At 42.3% G+C, this 22,997-nt stretch overlaps 1 protein-coding gene across 9 annotated transcripts in view; it reads right to left on the reverse strand.

Annotated features, from left to right (window-relative positions):
• mib2 (MIB E3 ubiquitin protein ligase 2) overlaps window positions 1-22,997 on the reverse strand; it is a 246,169-nt gene that overhangs the window by 177,742 nt on the left and 45,430 nt on the right. For 2 of the 9 annotated variants that reach the window (XM_068016894.1, XM_068016897.1), the window contains one exon: window positions 22,047-22,121. The exons of 3 other annotated variants lie outside the window; for them this stretch is intronic. The gene's annotated coding sequence lies outside the window, so the exon portion shown is untranslated. 4 more of the 9 variants (XM_068016896.1, XM_068016902.1, XM_068016898.1 and 1 more) reach the window with 4 other exon arrangements.

A 22,997-nucleotide genomic window follows, 5' to 3' on the forward strand; every position in this document is an offset into this window, starting at 1 on the left:
TACTGCCTGTGCAGAGTTTGCAAGTTCTCCCTGTGACCGCGTGGGTTTCCGCCGGGTGCTCCGGTTTCCTCCCACAGCCAAAGACTTGCAGGTTGATAGGTAAATTGGCCATTGTAAATTGCCCCTAGTGTAGGTAGGTGGCAGGTGAATGGTGGGGATGTAGTAGGGAATATGGGATTAATGTAGGATTAGTATAAATGGGTAGTTGTTGGTCAGCACAGACTCGGTGGGCCGAAGGGCCTGTTTCAGTGCTGTATCTCTAAATAAATAAAATAAATGACTCTATAACTCAATAATCATGCTTACGGATTGGGGATGGGATGGACAGACAATTATTCAAACCAAAAAAGTGTGTAGGGAGTTTTATTTATTTAGAGATACAGCACTGAAACAGGCCCTTCGGCCCACCGAGTCTGTGCCGACCAACAACCACCCATTTACACTAACCCTACAGTAATCCCAAGTTCCCTACCACCTACCTACACTAGGGGCAATTTACAATGGCCAATTTACCTACCACCTGCAAGTCCTTAGCTGTGGGAGGAAACCGGAGCACCCAGCGAAATGTTTGGGAAATAGAATATCGTGGTTAGGTATTTGAAATATGTTTTCAATCTTTCTGCAGGATAACACAATTCTTTGAAGAAGATACTTGCATCCATAAAGTGCCTTATATTTGTATAGCCTCTTTAAAGTAATAAAATGTCCCAAGGCACTTTACGGGAGCATTATAAAACCAAGTAGGACATCAAGCCACAAAAGATAAATAGATATTAGGTCAGATCACCAAAAGCTTGGTCAAAGAGGTAGGATTTAAGGAGTGTCTTAAAAGGAGGAAAGTGAGGTGGAGAGGTGTAGAGAGGGTATTCCAGAGCTTGGGCCCATGGCAACTGAAGGCACGGCCACCAATGGTGGAGCTATCAAAATCAGGGATGCACAAGAGACCAGAATTAGAGCAGCACAGATATCTCGGTGGGTTGTGGGGCTGGAGGAAATTAGAGAGATAGGGAGGGGCGAGGCCATGGAGAGATTTGAAAACAAGGATGAGAATTTTATCAAAATGTTGTTTGACCAGGAGCCAATGTAGGCCAGTGAGCACAGGGGTGATAGGGGAAACAGGACTTAATACGAGTTAAGACCCGGAGCAAAAGTCCCGAAGCATGTATGATTAATTAATTTGGCCATGTGAGCCACATGGAAGATGGCAGGATCCCCAAAGATACATTGTACAGCGAGCTCGCCACTGGTATCAGACCCACCGGCCGTCCATGTCTCCCCTTTAAAGACGTCTGCAAACGCGACATGAAGTCCTGTGACATTGATCACAAGTCGTGGGAGTCAGTTGCCAGCGTTCGCCAGAGCTGGTGGGCAGCCATAAAGGCGGGGCTAAAGTGTGGTGAGTCGAAGAGATTAGCAGTTGGCAGGAAAAAAGACAGAAGCGCAAGGGGAGAGCCAACTGTGTAACAGCCCCGACAACCAATTTTATCTGCAGCACCTGTGGAAGAGCCTGTCACTCTAGAATTGGCCTTTATAGCCACTCCAGGCGCTGCTCCACACACCACTGACCACCTCCAGGTGCTTACCCATTGTCTCTCGAGATAAGGAGGCCAAAGATTCACTAACTGTTGATATGTAGGCATTTTGTGAGCTACACTATCCCACAAGAACAAGGAGACAAATGACTCATTTATTTTAAATGTTTCAGCTTCAAAACAGCCACAGGATTATAATCAACATTCTGAACCACTGGAATAAACAGGCCTCAGCTTAAAGTGTCATTCAAAAAGACAGCACTTCCCCCAACACAGTGCTCACTCAGTATGCACCAGAGTGTCAGACTAGATTATGTAGCAGTTGAAACCATTACCACTGATACTTCCCTTTAAATTGTTCTTTTCAACTAAGTCAAAAATAGTCACAGTTTTGACCGTTTTTCTCCTTTTCATTCAGGTAATATTTTGAGACTCGTCTTCCATGCTAACTTGATGAAGATAAACTAGTAGCCAAATATCATGTTTGTATAAGATCTCCTAAACTGTGTTTCTTTACAGCCTTAACTTTAATCGACCTCATCAACAGCTTCAGGCTACTCATTATCTCCATTGTGCCTGACTGAGCTCAGCTTTCCATCTTTCTGGTTGGCCTTGACCAGCTGCTGCTGAGTGCAACGGGCACATACTATGGAATACATTTGATATCTGCAACTGCAGAACTTCGAAGAAATCATATTAAGAATCTAGATTTTACATTAAAGATGAAATGCTGCAAATATAGTGAATCAATCTACACCAGTTCAGTGATGGGCCAGAGGTGAAACATTGACCTCCCTCCTTCAGAAACTAAATGACTTCCAGAATTTTCTGCTTCTCTTTCAGATTTACAGCATTTGTAATTTTCTTTTCATCTGATCTTTAAATCAAACATATCCCTTTGAAATTATTAAGAATGGTTGAGTCTGCATCCACTTTTAAAAGTTACAAAAATCACAATGCGATGTTGAGGTGAATGCGTGGATATTTGCGTAGGATTACATAGGATATATGCCAGAGAGGCTTGGCCATGTGAGCCGCATGGAAGATGGCAGGATCCCCAAAGACACATTGTACAGCGAGCTCGCCACTGGTATCAGATCCACCGGCCGTCCATGTCTCCGCTATAAAGACGTCTGCAAACGCGACATGAAATCGTGTGACATTGATCACAAGTCGTGGGAGTCAGTTGCCAGCATTCGCCAGAGCTGGCGGGCAGCCATAAAGACGGGGCTAAATTGTGGCGAGTCGAAGAGACTTAGTAGTTGGCAGGAAAAAAGACAGAGGCGCAAGGGGAGAGCCAACTGTGCAACAGCCCCGACAAACAAATTTCTCTGCAGCACCTGTGGAAGAGCCTGTCACTCCAGAATTGGCCTTTATAGCCACTCCAGGTGCTGCTTCACAAACCACTGACCACCTCCAGGCGCGTATCCATTGTCTCTCGAGATAAGGAGGCCCAAAGAAAGAATGCCAGAGAAACAGGCCATTCGGCTCAAGCAGTACATGCTGGCGATTATGCTCCTCTCAAGCTTCCTCCCATCTTTCCTCATCTAAATCTATCATCGTAACCTCTATTCCCTTCTCCCTCATATGTTTATCTAACTTCCCCTTAAATGCATCTGTACTATTCACTTCAACCACTCCCTGGTAGCGAGTTCACATTCTCACCATTCTTTGGGTAAAGAAATTTCTTCTGAATTCCCTATTTGATTTCTTGGTGACTATCTTATATTGATGACTTCTAGTTCTGCTCTTCCCCATAAGTGAAAACATTCTCCCCATATCCACGCTATCAAAACCTTTCATATTTTTAAAGACCACTATTAGGTCAGCCCTCAGCTCTCTTTTTTTCAAGGGAGAAGAGACATCCTTTGCTGAAATGTATACCCACGCATTTCTGGTATCATCCTTGTAAATCTTCTCTGCATCCTCTCCATGTCTCTATATCCTTTTCATAATATGGTGACCAGAACTACACTGTGGTCTAGCCAAGCTTCAATACGGGTTTAACATAACTTCCCTACTTTTCAATTCTAACATTCTAAAAATAAAGCCGACTGCATGGTTTGCTTGTTTTTTTTTAAAATGGCCTTGAAATCCTGTGACACAACTTGTACTCAGATCCCTTTGTTCCTCTACCCCACCTGGACTCGCCTTCCAAGTAATATGACCTCCTTATTCTTCTTACCAAAATGTACTACCTCACATTTATCTGTATTCAACTTTATTTGCCCATTCTGCAAGTTTAAAGATGTCCTTCCGTAATTTGTTGCACTCCTCAGTATTGACTATTCCACATTCCCCGCCCCCTCACCCCAATTTGGTGTCATCTGTAAATTTAGAAATTATGTTTTTGACTCCAAAGTCCAAATCGTTAATGTAAACTGTGAACGCAGTGGTCCCAGCACTAATCCTTGTGGAACACCACTTCCCCACCTTCTGCCATTCTAACATTCTAAAAATAACTACCCTTTACTCCCACTCTCTGCTTTGTCTTGAAGCCAGCTAGCAATCCACATGTCCCGACTCTACATTTACATGAGAATTTAATAACAAGATTAATATTTTGATACTTTCATGGTTCAAGAATCATTTACGAGCAGGTTTACAAGAAGTGTGGGCTGATGTGGTAGCTTGGAGTGACAGGATAGAGCTGATATAGATATTGCCCTGTTACACAAATGCTTGCCTTAGCACTGAGAGCTGTGTCCAACAATGCAAAACTGCATCCTGAAGCAGACAGATGCAGCATTGCGCCATAATGGAGAAAAAGTGCAGTTAATGAGAGGTCAGACACTGCTGGTAAACCTACTGATGGCTAATATCGGTGACTGTCTCCTCACCTGAGTGCAGCCTCATCTGTCATTAAAAACTGGAACAGGCAACACCAGAAAACATGAAACCAGATGATATGTCCATTATATAATCCCCAAAATTATTTCTTCACTATCACAAATCTGGATGCAATAATAAGGACCATGAACTCATGTTTTGATACACCATACAAGAACACAATAGCAGCAGGGAGTAGACCATATGGCCCGTCGAGCCTGCTCCGCTATTCAATACAATCGTGGCTGACCATGCAAAAATAAATCGGGTAAAGTGCATTTTGGCAGGTGGGGGAGGGGGAACTAGTTGACAAGATAGTTACACTTTTCCTTTCACCTCTGTGACCTGGGTTTAAATCTATTCAACACTGTGGTATTAAAGTCTCTTCTTCCTACCATTCGTGACAATCCTTTACAAAATTAATTTGGCCAGTCTCCATAGAAGAGAATGGGCTTGAGCCCATAGCATCACAATCTGCACAATTCTGCACAAATTGACACTCACTCAGCAGCCATAAGGATGGGTGGAAATGGGAACATTTGCACTGTTGCTATGGCTCTTCCTAAATACACAGTCCTACATGCTATTCTTCTTCTCTGAACCTACTGCATTGTCTCCCAATCTAACTCACTCACTCCCACTAATTTCTTCCACCATCAGTCTTCCCATCATAAGCCTTTTAAATCCCCAAAATTTGGCATCACCTAACCCAGGGATACTCATTAACTTTGGTCAAGGACCAGTCACAATCGATGACTGCCTTGCAGACTGCTGCTGGTCATAAGAGATTGAAAATGTATTTTAAAATAGGTGTTATTCAACATTGCAAGTCACCTGCGTCCTATGTGGATCCTTATTTAACAAAAAAGAAATATTTAAAAAAATCAATGTCCCTTTTTCTCATTCGCTCCTTCAAGTCACTGGATTTCAAGTCACAGTTCCGAAGAAGGGTCACTGACCAGAAACATTAACTCTGCTTCTCTTTCCACAGATGCTGCCAGACCTGAGTGGTTCCAGCATTTTTTGTTTTTATCACTGGATTTCTTTGGTTATTAGAGAGACCCAGTGACATGTTCAGGAAGAGAAGCTGTAAATCAAAGACCTATCAGAAATCACCTGCAATGTAACACTGGGATAGACAGCTGTCGTAGAACACCAGCTGCTGCAGAGCCTGCCAAAATGGGTGAGCTTTAAAAATTAAAACCATCTCTGGTAACCATTCAAATTTTGAATGATTGAAAAGAACTGGTTATCTTCGATAATTTTAAAAAATGAGTGTGGGGGGGAGCCAGTGCAGTGCTCATTGTGCCTGGGTGTCATCGCACAAAGGTCAGCCTTCCTAAACTTCAAAAGTCATCCACTCAGTGACAAGGTTGTTTCCTCCCAGACTGCATCCTTCACGTGACATTGTCTCAGCTTTTGTCTTGTACTGTTCTTATTTTTCCTTCTCTCTTCCTGTTTCTCCTTCCTCTGTTGCTATTAACTTGACTGCTGTAGCTTTTGGTCCGATTTCCTTTCTCTCCTGTCTTTTTCTCTTTTTATTTCCGAGTTCCTCTCCTTTTCTATTTCAAGATTCACAGCCCAGCTGGTGTGAATGCAGGGGCGTTAGGATGTTCTTTTACTTCCTCTCATGTGAGAGCATAAAGAAAAACAAAAAGTGTTTTCCCAGAGTTTAGAGTGCCAGTAAAAGCTCCCCATTAAACCCACAGACCTTGCAGATTTAATACTGCACTTCCATTGACATGAATATTACACTGGCCTAGATATTACAAGGGGCAGAAACACGGTGGTGGTTGGGAGCGCAGCTTCAGGCAGGAAATACAGATGTCCAGCTCTCTCTGCATGCTATTAGCACCACAGCATGCGTCTTGTGCGCTTTACAGGTTCTTCACACTGAAGTCAATCTGGTTCACAGGCTTGACCCAGTGATGTGGGGAGCACTCCGGAACTGGCCGCAGGGTCAGGCAGGCCCAGTCTATGGCCCAAGGGTCTTTGTACGGGTGGGGGAGGGGGTGTGGAGAGGAGAGAGAGTGTGGCTGGGGCAAGCTTGCGAGTCCAGGGGAAAGCACTCCTGCTCCTCCTGGTCCACAAGCAGTGCTGTAAGGGTACTTACTTTCTCCCTGAAGCTGTACTCAACTTCTTTCAGTTGCCAGATTTCCTGAGGCTTGGGAAACCCAGCCAGGTTAAAGCAGAGACTGCCAGTCTTATTAAAATATTTAAATTTCCAACCCAGCACTTGGAAGTGGGTTGGCTCCACCTCTGTTAAACTCAGAAGCGTAAGGTTGGAATTGGATTTGAGATTTTTGAAATTTTAACCTCTGACAAAATCCCAACCCATCTGTTTTTAAGTGTTACAATCCAACCCAATGAACGCTGGGAAAGGTCCATTTCCACACCGTTATTTTTTTCCACTCTCTTGCTAATCAAAGATAGCAGCAGAAAACTGCAAAGCCAGAATTTACCAGGAATGGACAGGCAGATAACTGCAACGCTGTATGCAGAGAGCAGGACATCACCTACCACACAAGAGTTGGTCGGTCACAACAGAGGCTTACACAGTTTGTAGTTATCCAGCATCCCATATAATATACACATCCATCTAAACACTACTTCAACTTCTCTTGGTGTTGTCCTGCTGCCCTCCTCCCTTCTCCCAGATTGTTTAGTGAGCAGCAGCAAAGAAGGAGCTTCATTCTACATTGTCTCATTATCTCGGACATGAGAGTGCTCAATAGACACAGAGTAACCAAAATGGAAAAGAGTTTTAAGGATAAACACAAGAAAACAATAATTTGTTAATTATCTGAAGCTCCTCTTTATTCAGCAGGGCAAAGAATATTTATCTTAAAAGCTGACACACAGAACCTATGCAAACCACATGGAACTGGTTATTCAGCAAGGTAAGGGTTAGTAACTGGTTAAGATGCTAAAATATTCTTTCCTTCTCTTTTTTTCCCATAAACTCAATTAAATATAAATTTAACAAATGCTGGGAATATTTTCTACAGCTTTTACTGCAGTCAAACAATCCAGACTAGACATTGCCCAGGCAGGTTCCTACGGTAATACAAACCTTCCCTTCAGGCCAGCTGGACCTGCTGTCACACAGCTTACTGAATACTGACAGAGGTTGCAACTACTGGTTTCTTCTGTTCACAAGCACCAGGAAGCTGTTCCTTCTCATACGAGCACAATACAGTATTACCATCTTATTGGAAATTTATATATATACATACACACACACACACACATATATCCTATCAAAAATATTAGCACATGGTTGTATTTTTGCATTGGAGCTCGAATAGGCTGTATTTTACTAAACATCCAATGAATAAAACAAGCACTGCTTATGAAGGCACAGAACCAACTGGCACTCCGAAGCATGGAGAAAAAGAACTGGCAGTGATCATTAGGTAATCTAACAAGAGCATCAACTTTAACCACATAGAAATCTAATACAGAATAAGGGGTTGTTTTAATTTCCACCAGCTGCAGATGCATGCAGGCTTAAACCAGTAGTGCTAGTGCAGGACACAGTCTGAAGGAGGACCTTTATTTTGTAAGCAAGGGTTTGGTTTGGTAAAAACAATGGGACAGTGTACTTGTGCTGCCATGTTTTCTATTGATGCTTCTTTTTCATGCGTTCACACTAACCCGTTTAAAAAGTTAGCCTTGCTTCAAATAAAGTAGTGGTTCTTAGTAATTTGAAACACCAGTGGAGTCGAAGGCAACGAGACACCAAATGCTTACATTTTGGAACAGTACATTTCAGAACCTAATAATGCAGGTATAATACACTGCCTTCTACTTGCAGAATTACTCACCTTATACCAGATCAAAACCTGAATGATTCAGTCTGCAAACCATCATTACGATAGCATACTGCAGAAACGTACAGTAACTTCAGAATGCTAAACCGTCACTAGATCAATTTGAAGAATTTAATTTTAATCACACACAATATAACAAAAGACTAAATAAAATCTAACAGATTATGTTCCATTACCTCTGGCAAGGATCCTGGCCAAGTTGAAAAGAAATGCACCAAACCATAAACAGCCATAATTTCAGGGAGATAAATCTTCTCAGCTAGTAAATCCAAAACATTGCTTTCAATGTATTTCACACAGCAAGGAAGTAACCTTCACAGAGTAGGGTCTAGGTATCAGAGGAATTTCAACCACTGTCAGCCATGTCAGGGAGCTGCACAATACATTTCTCAAAGTGACAGTTCTGTCTGAGTTCAGGAGGAAAAAACAGAAGGTAATCTGTTCAATAAGATGAGGCAGAAGGTGCACTGCTGATCCAATTACTTAATCGCCAGTTCATGAACGATGCACGAAGGGCCATTCTGGACGCAGCTTCCAAAGGCAGTAAGAAAAAGCTCAAATTAAATGGGGAAGTAGACAAAACTCCACACGTTGTGGCAATGCACAAGCTTTGTCATTCTCAAACCCTAGAGACTTTGAAATAAAGCAGACTGCCTCCCCCTGCTGTGCAGGGCATTCAGGATAAACCTAACAAATGCAAATCAAGCACTTCAAGTAAGAGAGACGTGCAAAGAGTACCATACAGGAGCCTAATCTGTACTCTGCTATGCATCAAGCCTAGGCTCAAAAATATTATGAGGGGGCAGTGAAAAAAAGCCACCACTGATACATTTTTACACTTCAAAACAGCTTGCTTTAACAGAGCAGTTTTAATTCAAGTCAGGAAGTTTTCAAGACAAGATCAGTATGGATGAAAGACGACTCCGCCCATTTGAGCCCTTCCTCTCCCAGATTCACCATCTTCACAATGCAGCTTTGATATCATCCAAACACACAGCAAGACGTTGGTTTAATGTTTCCTCAGAAGGACGGCATTTCTGATAATTCAGCACAAAGCCTAGATTAGGAGTTCACATGCTGGCGTGTGGTTCAAACCCACAACTTTCTGATCCAGAGCTATGAGCTGAACCAACTGAGCCAAACTAACTTTGATCACTCTTAACCTAGGTGCAGAATTTAATTCTTCTATAAATGTACTTTACACCAACATCAAAAAATATAACTTCACTTTGACAATACTTTTTTTTTCAAAAATGGATACAGGTTGCAACAAAATATAAAGTTAAAAATCAAGCTCTATGCATTTCCAAAGAAGGGGAAATGAGAGGGCAAATGGGCAAAAAAGCAAAATGCATGGAGCCCCAAGATTCTAATTTAGAAATAAAACCTCTGTGCAATAATGGCTGTGGAGGGGTACAATACACCTCTTAATAAAGCAAAGGCTACACAAGTGGGTATTCACAGAGCTTCTGGCAGAACAGGAATTTCCAGGCAACATCAGCAACTGCAGTACAAACGGCAATGCGAACACATGAATATACAAATTAGGAGCAGAAGCAGGCCATTCAGCCCTCGAGCCTGGGCTGGAGCATTTCAGCTATGAAGAGAGACTGGATAGGCTAGGGTTGTTTCCCTTAGAGCAGAGAAGGCTAAGAGAGGACCTGATTTGAGGTATACAAAATTATGTGGGACATAGATAGGATAGATAGGAAGAAACGTTTTCCCTTAGCAGAGGGGTCAATAACTAGGGGGCATAGATTTAAGGGAAGGGGCAGGAGGTTTAGAGGGGATTTGAGGAAAACGTTTTTCACCCAGAGGGCGTTTGGAATCTGGAACACACTGCCTGAAGGGATGGTAGAGGCAGGAACCCTCACAACATTTAAGAAGTGTTTAGATGAACACTTGAAACGCCATAGCATACAAGGCTACGGGCCAAATGCTGGAAAATGGGATTAGGATAGGTGCTTGATGGCCGGCACAGACACAATGGGCCCGTTTCTGTGCTGTATAACTCTATGGCTGATCTGTTTGTGTCTTGAATTCCACACTTCAATCTACCCCTGATAATCTTTGATTCCCTTGCCCAACTAGAATCTATCTCATCCTGCCTTAAAAACAATGACCCCGCCTCCACCACCTTCTGAGGCAGACAGTTCCAAAGTCGAACAGTCAGAGAAAAAAATTTTCATCTCTGTCCTAAAAGGACGACCCCTAATTTTAAAATACTGCCCCCTAGTTCTGGACTCACCCACAAGAGGAAACATCCTTTCCACATCCACCTTGTCAAGACTGCTCAGGATCTTATAAATTTCAAACAAGTCTCCCCTCACTCTTCTAAACTCCAGTGAAAACAAGCCCAGTCTGTCCAACCTTTCCTCATAAGACAACCCGCCCATCCCAGCTATCAATCTAGTAAACCTCCTCTGAACCGCCTCCAATGCATTTACATCCTTCCTTAAATAAGGAGGCCAAAACTGCACACAGTATTCAAGATGTGGTCTCACCAACGCCCTGTATAACTGAAGCATCACATCCTTACTGTGAAGCCACTGTGTAAATTCAAAACTTAGGGTAGAAATTTACGTAAAATAGTTGCAAAATACGAACTGCAATTTCCAAAAGATAACAGTTGCTGCAGTTCGAAATGGGATTTCTGGGATTTCAAATCATAGCAGGTAATTGGATTTCAGGCATGACTTGAACTTCTGACATTTCATGTTTACCATTAGTCATCTCTTAGATTATGGGGGCACAGATTGGTTGATAAAGTATATGCACTATCGTCAAATAGGCACCAAGAAAAATACAAAGGGTAGGCCATTATTCAGGGCAAAAAGCTCTAAAATAAAAATAAAAATGCTGGGAATACTCAGTAGGTCTAGCAGCGTCTGTGGAGTGAGAAACAGAGTTGGCGTTTCAGGTTGATGGTAAAGGTCATTGACCTGAAACAGTTACTCTGTTCCTCCCTTCACAGATGCTGCCAGACCTGCCGAGTATTTCCAGCATATGTTTTTATTTCAGATTTACAGCATCTACAGTATTTTGCTTTTGCAAAAAGCTCTAAACTTTAGTCTGCAGGAAGGTCTGAAAGCACATAAAAAGGAAGAGAGTAGCTCAAGTAGACATTGGCCCCTTCGAGGCAGAGACAGGAGAAATCATCATGGGGAATGAGGAAACGGCAGAGGCTTTGAACAGATATTCACAGTAGAAGACACAAGTTCCATACTAGAAATAGGCAGTAACCTAGGGGCTAAAAACAGTGAGGAAATTAAGGAAATTGATATCAGCAGAGAAAAAGTATTGGAAAAACTTGAGGGTCTAAAATCTTACAAGTCCCCAGGAGCAGATGGCATACACTCTAGGGTTCTAAAAGAGATAGCTGCAGAGATGGTGGATGCGCTGGCTATGATTATTCAGAATTCCTTAGAGTCAGGAACACTCCCATCAGATTGGAAGTTGGCAAACATTACACCACTTTTCAAGAAAGGAGGTAGCGAGAAAACAGGGATCTACAGACCAATTATCCTATCAGTCATTAGGAAAATGCTGGAAACTATTAAAGTCTTAACATTGCACTTGGAAAAGCCGAGTATGATTAGAACAAGTCAGCATGGTTTTACTAAACAGAGATCCTGTTTGACAAATTTATTTGAGTTTTTTTGAGGATGTAATTAGTAGGGTAGATAAAGGGGAACTATAGATGTAGTATACCTGGATTTCCAAAAGACATGCAATAAGGTACCACATAAAAGATTAATAGGCAAGATAAGGGCTCATGGTGTTGGACGTAATATATTAACATGGATAGAGAATTGATTTACAGACAGGAAGCAGAGAGTGGGCATAAAAGGGGCATTTTCAAGTTGGCAGGCAGAGAATAGTGGGGTGCCGCAAGGATCAGTGCTGGGGCCTCAGCTATTTACACTCTATATTAATGACTTGGATGAAGAGACAGAGTAATGTAAGTTTGCTGATACAAAGCTCGGTGGAAAGGTAAACTGCGGGGAGGATGTAGAGAGGCTGCAAAGAGATACAGACAGGTTAAGTGAGTGGGCAACAAGATGGAAAGTGGAGTTTAATGTAGCATAGTGTGAAGTTGTTTACTTCGGTTGTAAAAACAGAAAAGCAGATTTTTTTTTTTAAAAAGGTGTGAAACCAGTTAAGTGTTGCTATTTAGAGAGACTTGAGGGTACTCGTACAAGGAACACACAAAGTTAACATGCAGGTGCAGCAGGCTATTAGAAAGATAAATGGCATGTTGGCCTTTACTGCAAGGGGATTGGAGGGCAGGAATAAAGAAGTCTTACTAAAATTGTACAGGGTTTTGGTGAGACCGCACCTGGAATACTGTGTGCAGTTTTGGTCTTCACATTTAAGAAAGGATATACTTGTACTGGAGGCAGTTCAGTGAAAATTTATTAAATTGGTCCCTGGGATCAGGAGGTTGTCCTACGATGAGAGACTGAGTCAATTACATTCTCTGGAGTGTAGAAGAATGAGAGGCGATCTATTTGAGACATACAAGATTCTGAAAGGGCTTGACAGGGTAGAAGCTGAGAGATTGTTTCCGCTGGTCGGGGAATCTAGAAGCGGGGGCACAGACTCAGGATAAGGGACCAATCATTCAGGACTGAGAGGAGGAGAAATTACTACATCCAAAAGGTTGTGAATCTTTGGAATTCTCTACCGCAAAGGGTTGTGGATGCTCCATCGCTGAATACATTTAAGGCTGGGATAGATAGATTTTTGGTCTCACAAGGAATCAAAGTATATGGATAACAAGCAGGGAAGTGGAACTAAAGCCCAAGATCAGCCATGATCGTATTGAATGGTGGAGCAGGCACGATGGGTCATATAGTCTACTTCTGCTCCTATTTCTTGTGTTCTTGTGTAAAGGAAATCTTCACAACTACTGTCAAACAACAGAACAATAAGCAGATAGCACCTCTCCCAAGTGTGGATGAACTATTCCCAAAACCAATCGTCATGCAGGCCCCACCTGCCAAGAATGAGGCACATTAATTTCGTCACATGGACATTAAATTTCAAATTGTTGCTGGGAAGAGAAGGCCTGTGACAAGGGGTTGCCACGTCCCTGGCTGGAAAGACATTTTTGCATATTAACAGACAGTGTCTGGGAACAAAGGATCTATCCCCTGCGCCAATACAATCCACAAACAGACGTGGTCAAACCAGTTAGTCACACGACTAATTTGTTTGGCAGTCTGTGTTTTTTTTTCCTGAACTGTACAGTTTTGAATTGAGAGCCGGCAGAAAGCTGTTTGCTCCTGGATTGAAAAGACCTCTCCTGGCTGGCTCACCACAGCCTCTCCTGTCTGCTCCCATCTCTTTCTCGGAACTCCAAAAACCCCTGAAGACACACGATCTCCAAGAGAGAAAAGTCTCCTGCAGTGAACAAGGTTTAAGAATACTGGGCCCCAACGAAAAGCAAGAGCTCCCTACAATCACAGACTCTACAGTGAGCTCAAAGAACCATAACAACAACTCTTCAGATACTGCCTCAAACCTTTCCACTTTATTTCTTCTGTTTTCTTTCTGTCTCTATCTGCATGTGTGTATCGCATGTTCATGCTAGCATATCCATTGGCATTAACCGAATTAGAGTTTAAGTTTAATAAATGTTGACTTTTCTTCTTTAAACCTAAGAAAGCCTGATTGTGCTGGTTTCTTTTCCTTATAATTGGAAAGTGGTGAACAAGGAGTTACCAAGGGGGAGCCAAAAACAGTGTTCAAAAATAAAACCCTGGCCAGAATTTTATGCCACCCCAACGAGGTGGATGGTCGCAAGGTGGGGGGGGGGGGGGGGGGGTTTGTAAAATGGAGTAGGAGGCTCCAGGAGGTATGTAGGGCAGTGGTGGAAGGGAGGGGGTGCAAAAAACAGCCCGCCTGCTCTGGGCCAATCAAGGGTCTTAACTGGCCACTTGAGGGCCATTGAAGGGCCTTCGCTCGCTTCCATTTGGATTTTACGCGTGGCAAGCGGGCATCCAGGACCTGAGAGCAGCCGCCTAGGAATACCAAGTGGCTGCCGAGCCGTTTGATCACGATGGAGGGCCGCCCCCGCTATCCCAACCACCCCCAACACGCCCCCACACCCCCACCCCCCCCCTTCCCCCCCAACCGACCACCCTTGCATTGCCGGGGCCCAACCGGCTATCACTAGCGAGGCAACCAAAACCTACCTTTTCTCCCGGCTACATGTCTTCTTCTAATTTCAGCTGGGCTGTAGTCCCAGCAGTAGCCACTGCTCCCAGTGGTGCTGCTGGGACTAAGAGCTACCAGCCCGCTCATTGGCGTCAGCTCAATGAGGCAGGACTTCCTCTCTCAAGAGGGTGGAAGTCCAGCCTCGGAACATTAAAAGCCTGGGGACCAGTAAAATACGGAACAGATCCCCCAGGGCGAGGCGGAAATGGGTTCACCATCGACTTTTACATCAGTGGCCAGCTCCCCATCCGCCCACTGTAAAATTCCGGCCCTGTTACAGTTAGTACAGAAGGCTGAAAGGGAACCCTAGACCGCTTCCTCACCTGGTCGTAACACCAATTCACAGCATACAGCATTGAACTAATTTTAATTTCCAGCCTTCCTCTTCTTCATTGTTATAAAGTTGCTCATTCCTGGCCAATCAAAAACACCTAGGCAGCTATCTTACTTGCTCCAAAATGTTCTTCTAGTGATATATGGGGGGGATAATTGGCAGGATCACATACCAAAACAGAAATTCATCACAGGGCCTGCCATCTGGCAGGTTTCAATCCTAGAACAGGGCACTGCCTGGTACTCATTACTAATTTGTCACGCAAGGAAAATTTTCATAATTCTCAAAAGTAAATTAAAATAATGGAGAAGACCAATGAGAAGAATTTACAGATGTTAAAGTATTGTGTTGGCAATGTATGTTAGCAATATCTACTGGCACAACATAGATAGTCCACCTAAAAACACATAACTAAAATAATAATAAAAATTAATGGGGAGATAAAGTTTTTTTTTCTGTCAGTTTCTCCACTGAAGACACAGACTTACCACCTTGAAGTGCACAGATTTCGGCTGCCCTCCTGTGCCTCATCTCAATAGTTAATGTTCAGCTGTGTGCCTTGATAGAAAGGAATAAGATCTCTGATCCTGCATTCACAGCAGGGAATCAATGTTTTAAGGGAACATGGTCAGAGATGGCGCTCCAACACTACACCCAGATTCTCTAAATTTAGCGCTGCCATTGATTACAGCACACCGTTGGGAGTCTGGGATAAAAGAATCCTCCCGGATGCAGATAAGGTTTCAAACCATGGTAGCAGCACCAGCATGTTTGTCTTCACCTGCCATTACGCATGCATGTTAGCAACTAAGAGCAGTAATGCTTTCTAATTTTTGCCTCCTTGTCCAAGGAGAACAAAGGCTTTTTTGTAGCAACTCCTACCAGTTAACTAAGCACAGACCAAGAATCGAACATTTCCAGTCTGTATGGCTTAGCCACGCACTGGACAAATTCATTGACTCATCGAAGGTTGAGTGCAACTTTCTTGATTAAGTTCAATTTGAGCATGCTTAAAAAATAATGATTTGAGTTAGTAATCAACCCTTTGTCCAATATTGCTTTATAAAGACAAATATTTGCCAGCTGATCCTTTATCAGAAAAGTGAACTCTGGACCCCTCTTACGTTAAATGTTAGATTTTACTTCTGCGAAATCAAACCAGTGCCCTTATATTTAATCAATCCTTCTCTCAATCTGTAGCATTACAGTAACTCTTTCACTGACAAATTTACATTTTGTTCCAGACAAAACATTCGTTTTCCCTTGCTATTTCATTTTTATATTAAAATGGAAACCAATTACACCTAGAAGGCAGCGTGACAACAAAGTGCACAATCTTGCAACTTAACATAAAAATGCAATAAAATTATGTATCTCGTGAATTTTCAAACATTTTCCGAGAGTTAAGTGCATTAAATAGCGATATATTGTGAACAGTAACAGCAATGCTTCTACATACTGAAATTGACAATCTCACACACAAATAGAGCAACAATAGAGTCATAGACAGATACAGTACCAAAACAGACCCTTCGGCCCACCGAGTCCGTGCCGACCATCAACCACCCATTTATACTAATCCAATATTAATCCCATTTTTCCCTCTCACATCCCCACCTTCCCTCAATTCTCCTACCACCTACGTACACTAGGGGCAATTTTTTTTTTTTACAATGGCCAATTTACCTATCAACCCACAAGTCTTTGGCATGTGGGAGGAAACCCACGCGGACACGGAGAACTTGCAAACAATGGGTTTGTATACTCAAAAGAAAATAATGATAGAGTAAATAACTAAACATGTATTTAATATATTCAGAAATAATTAGATTGTATACAACAGAATAAGGAACAGGCCCTTCTTCAGAGGGTGGTGAATCCTTGGAATTCTCTGACCTAGAGGGTTGTGGAGGCTCAGTCATTGAGTATATTCAAGACTGAGGTTGACAGATTTCTACACATTAAAAACATCAAGAGGTTACGGCGATAGTGGGGGAAAATGGTGTTAAAGAAGATCAGCCATGATCTCATTAAATGGCAGAGGAGGCTCAAAGGACTGAATGGCCTACTTCTATTTCTTATGTTATGTTCATATTCTTTTCCAAAAGGAAAGGTGTCAAATATTCTTATCATTTCATCAACTTAACTTCAGTGGAACCATTGCCCAAAACAATGGATCAATTTGGTTAAGGGAATGAACAGTGGATGCATATAGGACAGAAACTCCCAGACTCAATGTCCACTATTCAGTGATCCTTAGTGTTAGTGGACATTGTGCGAGGACAAGACTGGACCTGGTATTATGTCCCTCATGGTCACGAAGGCCTGCCAAACTCACTGTCTGTGGTTACACATGAAGAATTGGCACTTGTGCAAGGTGAGGAATGATAATTGGTGCTCACTGAAACATTTTTTTTTTAGTAAGAAATCAATATCTGCAGAAGAGTTGAGAAAAAAGGAAAATTCCTCTTACAGAACGAGAAAAGGTTAATTCCATTTTACATTTACATGAGAAACTCAAACTAACATTCATATTAATTTCAAACACCAGATATAAAATAAGCAGCTTTGCCATGAACATGTTAGCAAAGAGCTCCTCTAATGCATAATAGGTAAACGCGTGGTGCACTGTAACAGGTCTGTGCTGAGTGAACAGCATGGAAGTAAAAACTCCATAATTAACATCTCCGTCGCTGGAGGGATGAAAATATAAATTTGCTAGAGTTCTTGCTCCTGATTGCTATCCAGAGACCTCTGCTGGGAAGTGAGTGTGTGTTTAAATGTTACTGAAGAGGACTGGATTAAATGTGGCACCCTTTAAACATTAATGCCTGGCTTAATGCTCACAAGTGGATAAGGAATAAGAGGACAACCAGCAGCCATGGAACTGTAGTCCGACTTGGCTCTGCATCATTTCAACAGGAGAACAGAGAAAGCAATATGGTGGTGACTTGGTTAAAACAGCAATAAAACGCGTGCAAAACGGTGTCTTAAACTTCGATTCTTAACAGGAAATATGACCACAGTATTTGGAGCATAAAGTAGTGCAGTATCAGATTGTGGAATTCTCTGTAGGATTTTTAAAGCATAACAGAATAAATTTTCTTTACCAAATTACAATCAGTTCCTATTTTGTGAACTAAATACTCATGTTGAAGGCATTTACAGAGAATGTGAGAAGGCAAATCCAGACACTCCTTTTTATTTTATTTAACTACAATATCTAATAAAGCTAATGGAGATGTAAAATCAGCTTACGGTCACAATTATAAATCTTTGCTGCAGAACTGAGGTGCAGGTTTGTAGACCCGGGATCCCTTCAATCAGATTTCAAATCAGCTACACAAAAAGTACAGAGGCAATTGCAGAAAAACTACACATTGGAGATCATTAAAAAGAAAAATACATGCATTTTTATAGTGCCTTTCATGACTTCAAGATGTCCCAAAGCGCTACATAGCCAGGTAACTTTTGAACAGATAGACTGCAGCTCAGAATTGCTATAACTATTCGGAAAATAAATGTTGAAACCATGGCTGAACTTACAGCAAGTCCTTTTAATATGTTTGGTGCCAAACGCATAATTACTCTGACTTTTGTGCTGATTTTTAGAGAAGAAATCATAAAATGGATACAGTACAGAAGGCGGCCATTCAACCTAAAGTGTCCATGCCGGCACCCTGCAAGAGCAACTCATAGTCCCAGTACCCCTCCCTCTCCCTGTAGCCAAGCAATTTTTTCCTCTTCAGATCCTTATCCAATTCCCTTTTGGAAGTCACAATTAAATCTACCTCCACCACACTCAGGCAGTGCATTCCAGATGTCAGCAGATTGCTGCCGAAGAAACCTTTTCCTCATGTTGCTGTTGCTTCTTTTGCCAATCACCTTAAATTGGTGTCCTCTGGTTCTTGACCCTCCCACCAATGGGAACAGTTTCTCCCTATCTACTCTGTCCAGACCACTCATGATATTGAACACCTCTATCAAATCTCCTCTCAACCTTTTCTTCTCCAAGGAGAACAGTCCCAGCCTCGTAACTGAAGTCTCTCATCCCTGGAACCATTCTCGTATACCTCTCCGCACCCTCTCTAAAACTTTCATATCCTTCCTGAAGTGTATTGTCCAGAATTGGACACAATATTCCAGTTGAGGCCAAACCAATGTTTTATAGAGGTTCATCATAACCTCCTTGCTTTTGTACTCTACTTATTATGCCCAGGATCCCATATGCCCTTTTAACCACCTTCTCAACGATTTGTGCACATATAACCCCAGATTTCTCTGCTCCTGTATCCCCTCTAAAATTGTACCCTTTACTTTATATTGCCTCTCCTCGTTCTTCTAAAATGCATCATTTCATGCTTCTCTGCATTAAAATTTCATATTTCATCTGTCATGTGTTGGCCCATTTCACCAGCCTATTTATGTCCTCCTGAAGTCTATCACCATCTTCCACACAGTTCACAATACTTCCAAATTTTGGGTCATCTGAAAATTTTGAAATTGTGCCCTGGACACAAAAGTCTAGGTCATTAATATATATTAAGAAAAGCAGTGGTCCTAGTACAGATCTCTGGTGAACCCCAATGTATACCTTTCTCCTGTCTGAAAAACAACCATTCATCACTACTCCCTATTTCCTGTCACTCAGCCACATTTGTATCCATGCTGCTCCTGTTCCTTTTATTCCATGGGCTACAATTTTGTTGACAAGCCTATTATGTGGCACTTTATCAAATACCTCTTGGAAGTCCATGTACACCACATCAACAGTATTACTGTCATCACCCTCATCTCACTAACTAACTTGATTGAGCTTTTTTTGGAACATGATTTGCCTTTAACAAACCTCTGCTGGCTTACCTTAATTAATCCATACTTGTCCAAGTGACTGTTCATTTGTCCAGAATTATTGTTTCTGAAAGATTTCCCACCACTTTTGAACAGGCCGTAGCATTTGCAATTCTCCAGTTCTCTGGCACCACCCCCATATCTGAGGAGGATTGCAAGATTATGGCCAGTACCTCTGCAATTTACACCCTTACTTCCCTCAGCATCCTGGGATACAGCCCATCTAGTCCTGGTGACTTATAGAATCATGGAATGGTTATGGCATAGGAGGAGGCCATTCGCCTGTCGTGTCTGTGCTGGCTCGCGGAAGGAGTCATTTGCCTATTGCCACTCATAGGAACATAGGAGCAGGGGTAGGCCATTCAGCCCATCGAGCCTGCTCTGCCATTCAATATGATCATGGCTGAGCATCCACTTCAATGCCTTTTTCCCCCACACTATCCCCATATCCCTTTATGTCATTGGTATTTAGAAATCTGTCAATCTCTACTTTAAACATACTCAATGACTGAGCTTCCAAAGCCCTCTGGGGTAGAAAATTCAAAAGATTCACAAATCTGAGTAAAGAAATATCTCCTCATCTCTGTCCTAAGTGTCTTCCTCTATTTCAAAATTGTGTCCCCTGGTTCTAGACTGCCCAACCAGGGAAAACATCTTAGCTGCATCTACACTGTCTATCCCTTTAAGTAATTTGTAGGTTTCAATAAGATCATCTCTCATTCTTCGAAACTCTACAGGCCCAGTTTTCCCAATCTCTCTTCATAGGACAGTCCCACCATCCCGGGAACAAGTCTGGTGAACCTTTGTTGCACTCCCTCTATGGCAATAATATCCTTCCTAAGGTAAGGTGACCAAAACTGCTCACAGTACTCCAGGTGCGGTCCAACCAAGCTTCTATACAATTGAAGCAAGACTTCACTACTCCTGCACTCAAATCCTCTTACAATAAAGGCCAACACACCATTAGTCTTCCTTATTGCTTGCTGCACCTGCACGTTAGCTTTCAGTGACTTGTTGACAAGGACACCCAGGTCCCTTTGTACATCTACACTTTCTAATCTCTTACCATTTAAAAAAAATATTCTACACATCTGTTCCTCCTACCAAAGTGGATAACCTCACATTTTTCCACATTATATTCCATCTGCCACGTTCTTGCCCACTCACTAAATCTGTCCAAATCCCCTTGAAGCCGCTTTGCATCTTCCTCAACACACATTCCCACCTAGTTTTGTGTCATCTGCGAGCTTGGAAATATTACATTTGGTCCCCACATTCAAATCATTGATATATATTGTGAACAGCTGGGGCCCAAGCACTGATCCCTGCGGTACTCCACAAATCACCACCTGCCAACGCAAGAATGACCCATTTAATTCCTACTGTTTTCTGCCTGTTAACCAATCCTTAAACCATGCCAGTATATTGCCTCCTACTCCATGTGCTTTAATTTTGCTAACCAACCTCCTGTGGTGGACTTTATCAAAAGCTTTCTGAAAATTCAAGTATACTATGAACACCGACTCCCCTTTATCAATTCTGTTAGCAACATCCTCAAAAAACTCCCCCTTCTCAAGTAGCCCTGCACATTCTTCTTTTTCAGATAATAATCTAATTCCCTCTTGAATGCGCCGCCTTTATTTTATTTTAAAATGAATCACTTCACGCTTCTCTGCATTAAATTTCATCTGCCACTTGTTGGTGGAATGGGCATACATGTCTATATCCTTTTGAAGTTCCATACTATCCTACTCATTGTTTACAATACTTCCAAGTTTTGTACCGTCCACAAATTTTGAAACTGTGTCCTGTACACCAAGGTCATTAATATATATCAGGAAGAACAGGGGACCTCACAGTGAGCCTTGGGGAACTCCACTACAAACCTTCCTCCAGTCCAAAGAACAACCATTAACCACTACTCTGTTTCCTGTCACACAGCCAATTTTGTATCAACGTTGCTACTGTCCCTTTTATTCCATGGGCACTAACTTTGCTGACAAGCCTGTTATGCTGCACTTTATCAAATGCCTTTTGGAAATCCATGTACACCACATCAACCTTCTGTTATCTCACCAAAAAACACAAGCAAGTTAGTTAAATACGATTTTCCCTTAACAAATCCATGCTGACTTTCCTTAATTAACCCGCATTTGTCCAAGTGACTATTAACTTTGTTCTGAATTATCGTTTCTAGAAGCTTCCCCACCAAGGTTAAACTGACTGGTCTGTAGTTGCTGGGCTATCTGTACACCCTTTTTTGAACAAGGGTGTAACGTTTGCAATTTTCCACTCTTATGAACTTTTAAGTACAGCCAGCCTGTCCATTACCTCGTCTTCATCAAGTGTCAGCCCATCCAGTATCTCAACCACTTCCTCTTTTGCTACGATTTCATCAGTATCTTCTTCCTCAGCAAAGACAGATGCAAAGTATTCATTTCATACCTCAGCCATGCCCTCTGCCGCTGTGTATATGTCCCCGTTTGGTCCCTAATCAGCCCCACTGCTCCTCTTGCTACCCTATAGAGAATACAGAGTGAAACATCATTTACCAAGTCTGGTTAATTCTTAAAAATACAGTACATTTTTAAGATTGATATCCTGTCAGCACCATCATTTGGTGCACTTACATGATGAATTACATTGCAAGACACAGTTTAATACCTGACACAGCCATTTTACAATCTGGATTTGTTGTGGCAGGGGTGGGGAGTTGAAAAAAAGCTGGACAGTTCTTCACAATGAGGAAAAACTGGACAACAAGTAGTCCTTGGCTGCTTTCATTATCTCATTGTACCTGACAATGAAGTACCCACCTGCTGTTTCAGATTTAAAGTGGCACTTAAATGGCTGAGGAGGAGGAGGAATCTAAACAGGGAAAGGAATAATGTGGTAAAGGAATACATGCAAGGGAGAGAAGCTATAATGGCATCTTTATAAAAAGTAAATTTCGACACTGCTGACCTTTTCTTACAAACTTTTAGTTCAAGATTAAGTGGGGAGTTAGTGAGAATTAAGTAATCTCAAACAGCAGTTAATTAGGTGCGATATTCTTGAAATGTTCACCTCAGGTAAAAGAAGTAGGTAGATGGGTTACCGTCAGGGGAAGGAGAGGGAACCAGCAGGCAGTGCAGGGATCCCCTGTGACCATTTCCCTCAACAACAGGTATACCGTTTTGGATAATGTTGGAGGGGGGGGGGGGGGGGAAGACGACTTACCAGGGGTAAGCAATGGGGTACAGGTCTCTGGCACAGAGTCTGTCCCTGTTGCTCAGAAGGGAAGGGGGAAGAGGAGCAGAGCATTAGTCATTGGGGACTCCATAGTTAGGGGAACGATAGGAGGTTCTGTGGGAACGAGAGAGACTCACTGTTGGTGTGTTGCCTCCCAGGTGCCAG

This window comes from Heterodontus francisci, chromosome 37, assembly GCF_036365525.1.
Source record: "Heterodontus francisci isolate sHetFra1 chromosome 37, sHetFra1.hap1, whole genome shotgun sequence".
Lineage (NCBI taxonomy): Eukaryota > Metazoa > Chordata > Chondrichthyes > Heterodontiformes > Heterodontidae > Heterodontus > Heterodontus francisci.